Genomic DNA, 13,554 nt, shown 5'->3' with positions numbered 1-13,554 from the left:
AACACACTTTTTCTCACTGCTTTCCCCTTCCTGGAAATACCCTCCATGAAGAAAGAAAGAAAGAAAGAAAGAAAGAAAGAAAGAAAGAAAGAAAGAAAGAATTTATCACTGTTAGGAAAAAGAATGACTAAGAAAGAAGCAGGCCACCACAATAATCTAATTTTGCTGCTAATGTCCAGTTCTCACAGCTGAAATGAAAAATGACGACAACCCATGTGAAGAGCAACTCTGTTTCCTTACTTCAACATTCCTTCTCCAAATCAGTATGATTGGAGTGGCCTTAGAAATATAATTCACTATGCTTAAAAGCTAGGTCTGCCTATCAAAACAAAACAAAAGAAAAATCTCCCTCCTCTCTTCTGCACCCCTCCCCTCTCTAATCCTGAGTATATCCACATTCAAGTAGGTTTTATTTCTCAGAAAAGAAAATATATATATTTTTTAAAGGTCACAAGCTTATCTTTTTGGAAAAACCAAGGCCACAGAACAATTCAAGAAGTTAGGGAATCCTTGCTCTGTCTTGTTAAGAGCATAATTTGAATTGGGAGCATGAGATCATGACTTGAATCCTCCCCCAATTTGTCTCATTATTTGAGGTACACAGAACCAATACACTTCCTTAATACAAATATATATATCACTCTCACATACGCAAACACACCCAGGACTGCACAAAATCAGTCCCTATAACTCCTCAGGATAATCTACGCTCTAAGGATCTCATTAGATTCTATCAGAATTTGCCAGCTCTCCCTAAACTAGCCATTGCCAATCTTGTGCCCTTCAGATGTTTTGGACTACAACTCCAATTTGGACTACAACTCCAATTAACCGCAGCCAGCATAATTAATCCAAAACATCTGAAGGGCACAAGATTGGTGAAGGCTGCTCTGAACATTTGCATAGAGCTCTGAGCACCAGTGCGCACTGATGTGCAGAGCTCAGAGCCTCTTTATGCACAATATTGACACTTTCACGATGACAACTCCACATTTCTTTCAGAAGAAACAATCAACCGTTGACAAGGAGAACTGAGACAAGAAGTGCAATTTGGAATCTTCCTGTTTTTCTTTCAAATATTGACTCACACTTGCAATCTCCAATGGAAAAGTATTCATCACTTTGTTTTCATGATCCTAGAAGCTGGGTCTTCAGCCATGATGCCAACCAAGGCAGGGCATCCATTATCGCTGCCTGTGCTCTATTTGGTACCTTTAGATTAAGGACAGCCACACAAGACCTCACTGCCTTGAGGCACTGACTTTTTCACAATTATGTAGAGCCTTTGTTGAACTTAGGTTTCAACAGATACCTTGGAATAGCATACATGAAATGGAAATGGATTTATGGATGTAGTCAGGATGTAGTCACTATTTGTTGATTTGCCCTTTATATATGGTGCCCTGAGAAATGTTATCTCCTATTCTCTATTGGTTTTCAGACCTATATTCCCAGGAAGTGATAGTTGAACCCTTAGCTGGGAGAGGCTCTTCCCCAAAACCCTGGGCAGGCACTGCTATCCATTGTAGATAATACTCAGCTAGATGGACCAATAGGTTTGGCTCAATATCAGGCAACATCCTATATTCCTGAAAATAATGGAAACTGTAGATAGTCAGCATTGACTTTTACATGGTGAACACTTTTCCAGCTATTATTTTCCCTATTACAGCTGTTACCGGAACTAAACTTTTCTGCTTCAGCATGCAGTCCAAGTTTATATTATTTTGCTTCAATTTCCATTTCATATTCTATATAACAAAATTGTAGAGCTGTCATTGTTGATGAATGCATGTGGAATGACTGTCATCACCCATTTTCTACAGTGGCACTTCATAACATATTCCAGGGTTGTTGGTTTTTTTAAAAAAATCTGGAGGAAGGCAAATATTATGGCTTTCTATGAAGATATGAATTTTAAGGAGATGAAGTTTTCACTGTGAATTACAGTCAGGCATATAGAATTCAATTGTCAAAGCAAACCACTCTAACTTTAATTAGGCTGTTCCCATTTAAGAGGTTTGTAGACTGAGGGTGTGTTCATATTACACCCCCCCCTCAGAGTGCAGTGAAGTTGCACCTCCCCCCAGCTGTTCACATCAGCATGGCTTCAACTCATTTGTGTTTATGGATGATTCAGGAGGCACTGACAAGGGGAAAGGTGTCCATAGCTTCGCTAGAGACAACAGCTTAATGACTGCAATCAATGTGAAACTGGTTTAAGAAACAATGCATCGAACAGTAGCATCTTTTAACAAAAAAACAACAACAGGATACATATGTGTTATGTATTCAGTGGTCTGCGTTTGCCTGAGGTTGAGTCTGGACTAAGGATTCTGAGCCCCTGTGTTCTGATTCGATACATGATATCCAATCACAGAACATTTCAGGATTTGGGCCTCTGCCATTGGCCCGTAAACTCTGAGTTACGATTCGCAGCTTGGAAGTTTAGACAACCAATCACAATGGGAGTGGGAGTGGCCCAGGCTTTCAGAAATGTATATAAGCAGTTGCTTTGCCCCGTTGTCCAGTTCTGTTAGTTAAATAAAGGCTCTTGCTGTTCTCACTGTATCTTGCCTTGTGGGAACCCACCAAGACTTCAATATGCATTTTGGACAGCCTCATGTGAATACAGCTTAAAAACCCAGCACTGGAAATGCAGCGAGTGCACAGTAAATGGGAACACATCCCGAGATATTTTTCATTTCCTTAGTAGTTGTGTAGCATAATTGTATTCATGCATACTTGAAAGCAAGTCCCAGTTGATTCAGAAAAAGACTTACTCCCTAGCCAGAGTATATAAATTTTCAGTAAATGTCCTTAAACTTCAGCATACAGTTCTCTATCACAGTGCAATCTTGCCTTCCTATGTGAATGACAATCTCAATTTTGAATTTTATTTATTGTTTATGACTACTTTTGTTATGTTGTCGTTACGTATTTTCTTCATGTAGTTAGCCACATTGAGCATGGTTTGAATTGTGAAGAGGCAGCACACAAATAAAATTATGTATGGATGTATTTATCCAGTTGCCCTATAGTGATCTCTCAATCCTATATTTTCTGCTTTAAATTGGTTTCACAAGCAGCAGCCTTGTTCACAAAAAGCCAGAAGTGTACCATGATTACTCCTGAAATAATATTATTTTCCTAGCATTTAAAATTCCCCCATCACCTTTGAATCAAGGAGATGAAAACTCATTTATTAGTTTCAACAGTATCCCTGCATGTGCATGATTCAGTTCCAAATGATAGACTTAATATCTTGTATTGTTTCAGAAAGCCTCTCCAAAAGAGGAGATTTCACCCTCATCAGATAAAATATTCAAAGAGGATGATTCCCACTTTTCAATTGTTCCAAACTGAGAACTTATCATTGTTCATATTGCTAAGTTAATGAGGCATAGAGGTCCCTTATCAACTTCTTGCAGAGTTTTTGGTATTAGCAAGAGAGCTGGAACAATGTGTGAATGCAGCCTTTCTTTCACATGTCCTTTGATCATTGATAGAAATTGAATTCTCAGCTAAGAATATGGCTCAAGGTGATGACTTGAGAAGTGACTCTGCGAGTCTATGGTACTTTGTAAGAACACTCTATGGGCATAATCCAGCCAAGGGGAATAACTTTTCTGTTCTAGTTCCATGGCAGAGTCAAACCTATACCCTTCTCCCTGCCATTGTAAAAAAGGGCTAAGAAGCACTTAATTTTGGGTGGTGCCCTATGTAAGTACTGTGCTGGTATGTTGTTTTATTTCTGAGAGGATGAGTGGTTAATCACAATGTTTCATTTCCATTCCATTTAGCTGTTTGTTCCAGAATCTCAGTTTGGATGCCACATGCTATGCATGTTAACTCAGAAGCGAGAAAAGAAAATGTTCAGAAGAGGTTATTACCAGGTAAGTGGGCACAGGATTGCAACCTTAAAGTATGTCCGTGACATAGCCTAACTCAGATATCTCTTCAAAATAGGAGTCAACCTATTATTTTTTCAATTTATTATTCACTAAAATGGGCTGCTTCTATTTTTAAGGGGGAAAAACCCCAAGCCCCCTGCAAACTGCTGGATGCTCCCGATTGGAGTAAAACACTCCTTCAAGGTGAAATAGCAGAAAGCTGGAGGTGATTTTCAAGAGAAACCCATGTGGACCCCAATCAGGATTCAGAGCACGTACTGGACTGGGATCCTAGGACTTTTCTTTCTTTCTTTCTTTCTTTCTTTCTTTCTTTCTTTCTTTCTTTCTTTCTTTCTTTCTTTCTAAATAGCCAATACAGTTTTTTAAAGGCATATAACATGAGGGTCGCGGGTGGCGCTGTGGGTAAAACCTCAGCGCCTAGGGCTTGCCGATCGCATGGTCGGCGGTTCGAATCCCTGCGGCAGGGTGAGCTCCTGTCGTTCGGTCCCAGCTCCTGCCCACCTAGCAGTTCGAAAGCACCCCTAAGTGCAAGTAGATAAATAGGTACCGCTTTCTAATGGGAAGGTAAACGGCGTTTCCGTGTGCTGCGCTGGTGCTGGCTCGCCAGAGTAGCTTCGTCACGCTGGCCATGTGACCCAGAAGTGTCTCCGGACAGCGCTGGCCCCCGGCCTCTTAAGTGAGATGGGCGCACAACCCTAGAGTCAGACACGACTGGCCCATATGGGCAGGGGTACCTTTACCTTTACGAACATGAGCAATTTGGTCCTAAATTGTACTGTTTTGTGAATTAATTAAGGGGTACAGCAATCTTCATTTACTTAAAGCAAGATTCATAAAAAGTCCAGCCATTATAAGCTTCAAATTGTTTAAGAAAAAAGGGCACCTGTTGAATTAAAAAGTTGAAACTTGGAGTGCATGATATCTCTGGTGAGGTCTAAAAGTGTGCCAAATTTCAAACTGATCTGATAAAAATTGCCACAGCAAGTTAAAAAGTTCTGACAAATGAGCATTCAATCTTCTAATTTAATTTTTAAATTTAACTCTTTAATTTTAAATTTAACTTAAAGCCTATGGCAGCAATTGCTGGCATAGTTAGACGCTCAGTTTGATTCTGAAGCTAGAATGCTGCCAGTACTCCCTGTTTACACACAGTCATCAAGTGGATGCTATGCACAATGCTTATTTCTTAGGAAATGGGAGGGGACATGGAATACTCAAGTAGGGTAAGAGAAGAGATTGGGACCTCCTACTGAGTTTCTGAAAGCTGAAATGCAGTATGAGGTCCCTACTTTCTGCTATTCCTTTCTGTGTGCAAGTAGTGGGACAAGGACATGCAAGAACCCTAACCGTAACCCTAAAAGGACATGCAAGAATCAAGGTCTCTCCAGACATTCTGGCTTTAGCAAAGGGCTGCTAGGGAGACCAGGAAAGGCATGCAAGGAATGTGCCTGGAGGCAGCGGCTATCAGTTGGTGCCCCATTCGACTTACCCTTGTAGGCATGTGCATAGCCTCTTATAATAGAAAACCCTTCAATGTGGAGCAGTGATTGAAGTAGCAGCAGAATAAAAGAGGTGGTGAAATTTGTAGTAAGGTAACAAAAGATAGAAAGAAGGAAACTGGAGAGAACAAGCTGAAAAAAGACAAATGATTCATGTGTGGTACAGTATGCAGAGGTGGGCTGAAATGTTTCTGCACGTGAGACAAAAATCCCACTGCTACCCCCGCAATGGAGTGCATCTGAGGCTCTGCAAGGACTTCCACTCAAAGAAAAGACCTTGCAAAGCCTCACCACCAGGCGACGGTGGTGGGGCAAACTCTGCAAGGGCATCTGGAGCATCCCATACTTGCCAAAACTTGATGAGAAGGGGCTGTCAAAGAGCTTTGGTGCTGACCTTCCTCTGTCCCTAGGGGTCAGGGCTACACCAGCGCCTGATGTGGTGGGGAAGATGGGCAACACCTCTTGTATTTCTGCTTCCTGAGGCAGCTGGTTCACCCTGCCTCATCTGTGGGCCGGCTCTGGCAGTGGGTAAACTTGGAACAGGGAGAATGAACTCTGCTCAGAACTCTGCTCAGAATGAACTCTGGCTACCTGCAGTTATTGGTTCTTCGAGAAAAAGGTAAATGTGTGCCTTCCAATGAAATGATTACTATCAGTTAAGTATTTGTAATTCTGTCTCTCTTTTAAATTTGCCAGAAAACAGATTCAAATCCCTTGCAAAGAGCGTGGGATTGCCAACACGAAAACGACAAGTTTCTTTTTCCAAAAACCAGGGAGATTCAATGATAAAAAGCCTGTAATTTAAGACCAGAATAATGCACAGCGTGACAAATTGTTCTTTCTGACCAACACTTCCTTTACCCAAACATTTCAGGTGAGGAAGGATTACCTGGGAGCAGCAAAGATGCCCGTGTTGTTCTGGTGTTGTTATTGTTTAGATTTCTTACCTGCACTTCTCCATGAGGTCCCAGGTGAGGTTACAGCAATACAGCAATAAAATATTAAAATCAGTTATATTTATTGCCCTCCTGCATTGCCTTATGCAGCATCTAAGCCAAGGATGGGGAACCTGTGGCTCTCTGGAGGTTGTTGGACTCCCCCCCCCCCCATGAAGGTTTTGCTGCAAGTTATTTTTAACTGATTTATTGTTTGGGTGGGGTGTGTGGAATCTAGGTTTTCATCTTCATATGTTTTCTAAATCAGGCCCACTGTGAGTCAAATTGCACATGTTAGATATTGACAATATATCAACAGAATGGCGTTAGGAGACATTCTTGCTAAGGATTTTGTTAGGTCATTTTGACACAAAGTGCTATAAAGCCAAAGTCTTAGGAACAGCTCTTAAATACAGAAGATTTTGAAGTATGAGATGAATAATTGCTCAATAAAAACCTTATGAAAGAAACAACACTTTCCCAATAATTTCTTGGAAGCTTTGGGCAAAACAGAATTGCCTTTGCTACCTTTCATGTTCCTCTGCTTCAGCAGCAAAAACCAAACCAAACCAAACACTGGCAAGCAAATTACATCTATGCCAGGGACAGTCTTTATTTATATATGAAAAAACTCATTGTCTTTTAAAAACCTGTAGGCAGGTAGTCAGCTGGCTAAGTTTGTCTTTCCTCTGTATAATCCATTTTTCCCCCTTTTAATGTGATGACAGCTTATTAAGAAATCCAAACAGAAAGTGGGAGGGAGAGAGAGAGAAACAGAGGGTGCAAAAAGAAAAGTCAATTCATTGCAAGCGAAGCCAGGCTGGGTTCCTGTGGAAAAAGTACCTTATATCACATTCATGCCTCTGTGCGACAAGATGCTAAGCTGACTATCTCTGCATGAAAAGGCATACTGAGCTCCCTAACGGCACCAAGTGCTCCAAAACATAGGCAGCAGGGTGAGGGGGTGTGGTAGAAGCCCAGGATCTTTAGAAAGAGCAATACACTTTTCTTTAATCTCAAAAGGTTTTCAACACACAAACAGTACCTGTCCGAAGTTTCCCTTCCCCAACTCAGTACAAAACAAGAAAAGGGAAGGAAGAGTTAAGAGGGCAGGAAAAATATACAAGGTGGTATGTTTAGGAATAAAAGCTATACACACCCATGTGTTAAGGCATGGCCCATTTCAAAGCAGTGAGCACCAATGGGCTTTGCTGTTTAGCTACAACTATTTGTTTGTGCACTGAACAGCATGCAGCAAATAACAACCCCGGCTCCAGGATGCGCAGGCAAAGGTCCCGCAAAGACTGCAGCCCTAGGCACACCTGGTGGGGAGTCAGTCTCTCAGCAGGACGTGCATCAGAATCATGCTACAATATAAACAGTACCAAAACACCCAGGCCAAGACTGGAGAAAGCAACAGAGGGAAAATTAAAGGGAGCAGGAATTCCTGTTTATATTGTCTGAATGCCACCTTCTCCCCAGAGAGCCCTCCTTAAGCTTTCCAAAGTCACAGTGCAGCTTCTTAGTCCTGATTTAAACTGGCGTTCCCAATGCAACAGAGGACAGGACTTCAGTACCGCCTACAGGTATGTAGGAAAGTGAGTTTTGGCAGGCACAGCTTCTTATGTCACAGTGCCATGAGAATGAGAAGAGCGTCACTTCGTGCAACTCCCTCCTCCGTACCAAAGGCACAACAGCCTTGTCCTCTGCTGCATCAGGTCACCTGGAAACCATTTTGCCTAATGCTGCCCACTGGAAGCCCCAATGGCCATCCTTCACTATGTCCACCACCCCCTAAAGGCATTCTAGCAGAGCCCTTGGCAGTGCAGCCAGCCAGGTTTTCTACAGGCTAGCAATGAGCAAAAAGCATGCACAGGTAGAGGCTCAAAAGCGTCCCACTGCGGAGCACGCACATCTCACCTCCAGGCTTGGTCCGCTTATCCCATGCCAAGGAAATGATCTTCAGTTTGGCATCTCCAGTCAGCAGCACCAGGCTTGAGAGTCCCTAAAGGCAATGGTATAATAGTCCAGTCTGTGAAGAGGGTGGCACCTCTGTAAACAGCAACTGAAGTGAAGTGTAGCCGTAAAAGCAGCTGAGACGACTCTGGCTCAGGAACTGCAGCCGGCACGGCTTCTTCTATTGTTTCATAGAATAGGAGAGCCAAACTAGGTTCTCTCACCGCCACCTGCTGGATATTTAAATCACTACTCCATCAAATCCTATCGGTTCCTAAGTAATACACTTACTCCTGAGAAAGCCCCCGAGAGCTATTGCGAGCACCAAGTCCCACTCCCGTTTACATCACAAATCACTTTCAAAGTAGAGGATGTCATGCGGGAATGCATGAAGGTTTGTAACTGTCGGTGGCAGTTCAGTATTACAATCCTGCCACCCAGGATCTGTAATCTCATCCACATCACAGAATCTCATCACCCTTCAGCCACCTGAGCCAGCCATTCCAAAGAATCACCAAAACTCAAAACTCACCTGCCAGTTTCTCCATGTTTCTCCAGGGTTTCTTTAACCCTGGAATATCTGTTGCTTCTGAAATTCCAAGGATCAAATCTGAATCTATATTCACATGAGTCACATTTCTTCAATTTTGTATTGTTCAGCTCTTTGGTAAACTGCTTTGAGAGTCTCCTGGGGCAATAAATTGGAATATAAGTATTCTAAAGAAATAAATATCACCTGCTTTTCATATCTTAGAATCCTTTGGACCCCAGAAACATACCTGTGTTTCTTCAGGTCACTAGACCGAAACTCATCAGTCAGAATGGCTTAGGGATGATGGGAGTTGTAGAACAACAACACCTGCGAAGCCACAGGTTCACCACCCCTGCTTTAAAGAAAAAACTGACATGCTGTACTAGTGAGAAGCAAAATTCTATTTTCCTATTAGCTAATCATTTAACATTTACCACATAATATCTCCACCCACCCACCCTAGCACAGTATTAGCAATCCAATATTTTCAAAGGAATGGCAGCAAAATACTCCTATTTCCTAAGAAAAAGAGAGTTGAACTCACCTTAATTTCCTTCTATAAGGCAGTTTGTCAATATATTTTTTATGTTTTAATGTAAACATCCATTTCCATTCGATACTCTGTTACTGCACTCACAATATCCCAGCTATCTTACTTTATCCATTCTGGCAATTTCAGTGGAAGAACATCTCCTCCTTTTAATAGCCTCAGACAACAATTTTGGTAATTGCAGGCTTATTTGCTGGTTATGTAGTCTGTTCCAATCACTGTAAAATATCTCTGAGTTTGGATGACCTGGAAGTCTTTTCTGCATGGTTTGCCTGCCATGTCATTTCTCATATGCCTCCAGCATCATCAGCACACCCTGCTTTGTTTATAACAAGGGGAAGACTTTTTATCCCATCTCCCTCCTCCTAATTCTAGTAGGCAATTCATGGTACTCTCCAGATGTTGTCAGACTACAACTTCCTTTAGCTCCAGCCAGCCTGTGCGATCATCAAGGATGATGGGAGTTGAAGTCCAGCAAATCTGAAGGGCACTTTAGAATTCCTTAATAATTTCAGTGGGTGAAGGATTGAGCTTGCTTCATTATTGTGAGGTGGCCAAGAGGTAGTGTTTGCCATTTACTTTCAATTAAACATTTTTTCAGGGCTCTGCAACCTGCCAGGCTCATCTGAAGACACCCATCGAAGTTTCCGTGGGCTTTCACTGAAGCATGAGAACTTGGAGAGGCCAGCTGCCAGGTGCCTAAGATCAGTATGATAACTGATTTTGTATTTAAGAAAGTAGTTTCTTGTAGCTTACATTCCCACCCCCTTCTACACACACACACACACACACACACACACACACACACTGATTTATTTAAAAGTAAAAAGCCATTGCATAAATAATGATAATGATAAAATAGCTGTTAGGTCAGGAGAATAGTAGGCAGCCTTCCCAGATCTCTGAACTTGTAGAAAAAATTAGCTAAGGACATCATGGGTTTTTCAGGAAGAATGGGCAACCAGGAGGCTGTATAATGCAGACTGCTGGAGACAGAATTTGCATAATGAAGGTTCTTGGCCACCTTGAAAGCAAGGTAAGTGCAACAAAAACCCCTGCACCCACCCATTAGAATTTCGCCAGAATTGTCTCACACCTTTCATATTTTTTGAATGCAAATTCTTTTTTTCATTAATTAGTGGACCTCCATAAAAACCCACACATAATAAATCATCAGCAGAGCATTAGTTGCTTCTGTTCTATTAAAAGGACCTGAATGTTCCCAATACAGTGGTACCTTGGTTCTCAAACTTAATCTGTTCCGGAAGTCCGTTCCAAAACCAAAGCGTTCCAAAACCAAGGTGTGCTTTCCCACAGAGAGTAATGCAAAAAGGATTAATTCATTCCAGACTTTTAAAAACAACCCCTAAAACAGCAATTTAACATGAATTTTACTATCTAATGAGACCATTAATCCATAAAATGAAAGCAATAAACACTGTACTACAGTCACTCACTCACTCACTCACTCAATCAGTAGCTGAACTGGATTCCACACAGTCGCAAAAACAAAACGCAAAAGCCGCAAAAACAAAAACGCAAAATAAATAGCAAAAACAGACAGACCTCAGCATAACACTCAAAATGGAAGTGTGGCACTTAAATTGGAAGTGTAACACTCAAAATGGAGCACATTCGGCTTCGGAAAAAAGTTCACAAACCGGAACACTTACTTTGAGGTTTGCAGTGTTTGGGTTCCAAGTTGTTTGAGTCCCAAGGCGTATGAGAACCAAGGTACCACTGTAAAGGGATGGCTGAACAGTGCTGCTGCTGAAAGGGAAGAGCTGTAGCTCAGTGATGGGAGAACTCTAGGCCAAAACCCCAGAGGGTTGTTGCTAGTCAGTGTCAGCAGCATTGAGATAAATAGACCAACGGTCTAACTCAGCATGTCAGATTCCCACGTTCCTGTGGGCGTAACTACCATTTCAGTGATGACAAGACAACAAGGGCAGTGTGTATCAAGTCAGAACCCGAGAACCATGATTCTGACAACTGAAAGACAGTTCAGCTGTGACCCCGTCCTCCTGGGCCAGGCGCTACACTGTGAGAGAAGCCGGGGCAGACACCTTCATCGTGCCTTGGTGCCCTTCCACATGCCCTGTTGCAAAATAGGCTCTCCTGTGGGTTGCAACAGAAACACCATTTCTCTCAAGTCCTGCTGACTCAAGTGTTCCCTTGCAACGTCAGGAGGGGGAGAATCACACTTACTGGCAAGTTTCATGAGGGGGTGGTCGAGAAATGCAGTTTTCCGCAAATTACATTGTGCTGTCTCCCAGATGGCATGCTGATGGGCAGGCTAAATAACCACCTGCTGGTATCGAGATGGTTGCTCCTCCATTTGCTGAAAGTTTTCTGCCTGTGTGTGCAATAGTGAAAATGTTAAATCCCTTAAGAATAAACCTCAGCATTTCCCCAAGTATATTTAGCACCGTCTTTGTTCAAAGCTTTATATTTTTTGCATCATTTACAAATAGATTTTTATAGAGAGAAAGTTTTTTTAAAAAACAAACAAACAGAAAAAGACAACTTACTGAGTCACCTCCATTAGACATTGACTAGTTTCTCCCAGGTTTGTAGAAGTACATATTTGTCTAGCCAAGGCTGCCTCAATTAGTCAGTTGGTTTCCTTTTCCTGAGGAGAAAGCTTGAGGTCATACTTCAGACCTCCACATTCCTAATTTATTTTGACAGAATCCATATGTTAGATTTTCTGAGTTACTTGTTACAATATCATCTAACTTTTGTCAATTTCTACCCATCTACCCACAGCAATTTCTGTCTTTTTCAGACAATGCTGAACAGATGTAATTTTAGACTCAACCATGACCTTATGTTTACCTCCCGCTTCCCCTCTTTTGATAATCTGTTACTTCATAATGTGGTGATCCAGCCCTGCTGTGTTTGCCAGCCATCCTAAGGAAGGGCCTGAAGTTCTCTCTCCAAGTCCTGTCCTGATAGCACAACTACTTAAGTCCCTACCCGACCAGGGCCTAAACCTGCTTTTTTCCTCCTCCCATGCAATCCCATTTCCTTTTATGTCATGATTTTATATTGCAAGCCTAATACCAGGGACTGGCTTTCTCTTTTTTTAACAAAAACTGACCAGTAAGCCTCTATAGGAGACTTTTTGGCTGAAGAATGGGTTAAAAATGCTTCAAATCAACAAATAATAGAAAAGCCTGTTCCCTTGATTCTGCCACCTATTCAGCCATGACACCTCTGCTACCCTTCAACTGCGCCTTTGTAATTATTTACTCCTACAACCCATACCCTCTCATCTACCTCCTGAATTAATACCATTCTCCATAGCAGATACCCCTGTTCATTTTGAAAAGATCTTCATTCCCTCAAGTATCCCCTGTTATTGTTACTTACAAGCATCAGTGACTCAGTATAGCTCTCCTTTGCTTTTATTTTAGCACTGAACTTAACCAAGGTTTTTGTCGGCTTGTTACTGAATTCTCTCTCTTGCTCTCTCTCTGAAAAGTTCAGGTTATTAATGAGAAAGGTACAAAGCATTGTTCAGTAGTTTCTGGCGACGTATATAGGGCACACGTAATTTTTTTTTCAGTGAACATTTTAGGAACCTAGGGAGATGACTTTTACTGTGTCAGGACATTAAGTCTGGCTCAGCATTGTCTACACTGACTGAAAGCAGCTCTCCAGAGTGCCAGAGTCTTTCCCCAACCCTGACTTGGAGATATTGGGGTTTGAACCTGGTACTTTCTGTATGCAAAGCCTATTGCTCCACATCTACACTACCACTGATCCTGCGGTCTGGTCAGCTGCAAGATTGCTTTCTTTTCATTTTCTACCCAAACTCCCACAATGCTCTGCTTCCTCTGTCAGGCCTTTTCTATTCTGGTTTTTGTAGGGCCTTCCTTGACGGAGCGTCCTGGCTTCCGTGCTTCACAAAGAAGAGTTGTGAATGTCTAAAGCTGTCACAGACTGAATGTGCAGAAGTTGTTTCAACTAAAGATGTCATTTCCCCTTCAAATATATGTAATATGAAAAGGATACTTGCAGCCTGTGAATGTGCTGCCAACTCTCTTTATATTAATGCCTCTCTCAGCTGCCAGTCTTGTCTCTCTTCCTGCTCACTTGATGGCTTGGCTGTACCGCTGCTGCCTCCTCCTCCGCCTGGGAAACGAAGAGCCAGACTAAGCCT

General features: G+C 42.1%; 1 protein-coding gene and 1 long non-coding RNA gene across 2 annotated transcripts in view; one reads left to right on the top strand and one right to left on the bottom strand.

Moving 5' to 3' along the window:
* HTR1F (5-hydroxytryptamine receptor 1F) overlaps nt 1-8,488 on the bottom strand; it is a 110,284-nt gene extending 101,796 nt beyond the window's left edge. The window contains exon 1 of the mRNA XM_083498711.1: nt 8,269-8,488. The gene's annotated coding sequence lies outside the window, so the exon portion shown is untranslated. The remainder of the gene's footprint in view (nt 1-8,268) is intronic.
* The window catches only part of LOC310704795, a 247,641-nt gene that overhangs the window by 199,622 nt on the left and 34,465 nt on the right, over nt 1-13,554 (top strand). The window lies entirely within an intron of this gene.

This window comes from Podarcis liolepis (genome assembly GCF_965112155.1).
Source record: "Podarcis liolepis genome assembly, chromosome: 4".
In the NCBI taxonomy this organism is placed as follows: Eukaryota; Metazoa; Chordata; class Lepidosauria; order Squamata; family Lacertidae; genus Podarcis; species Podarcis liolepis.
The sequence above is the reverse complement of the archived record's forward strand: the minus strand, read 5'-3'. Positions and strand labels throughout refer to the sequence as shown.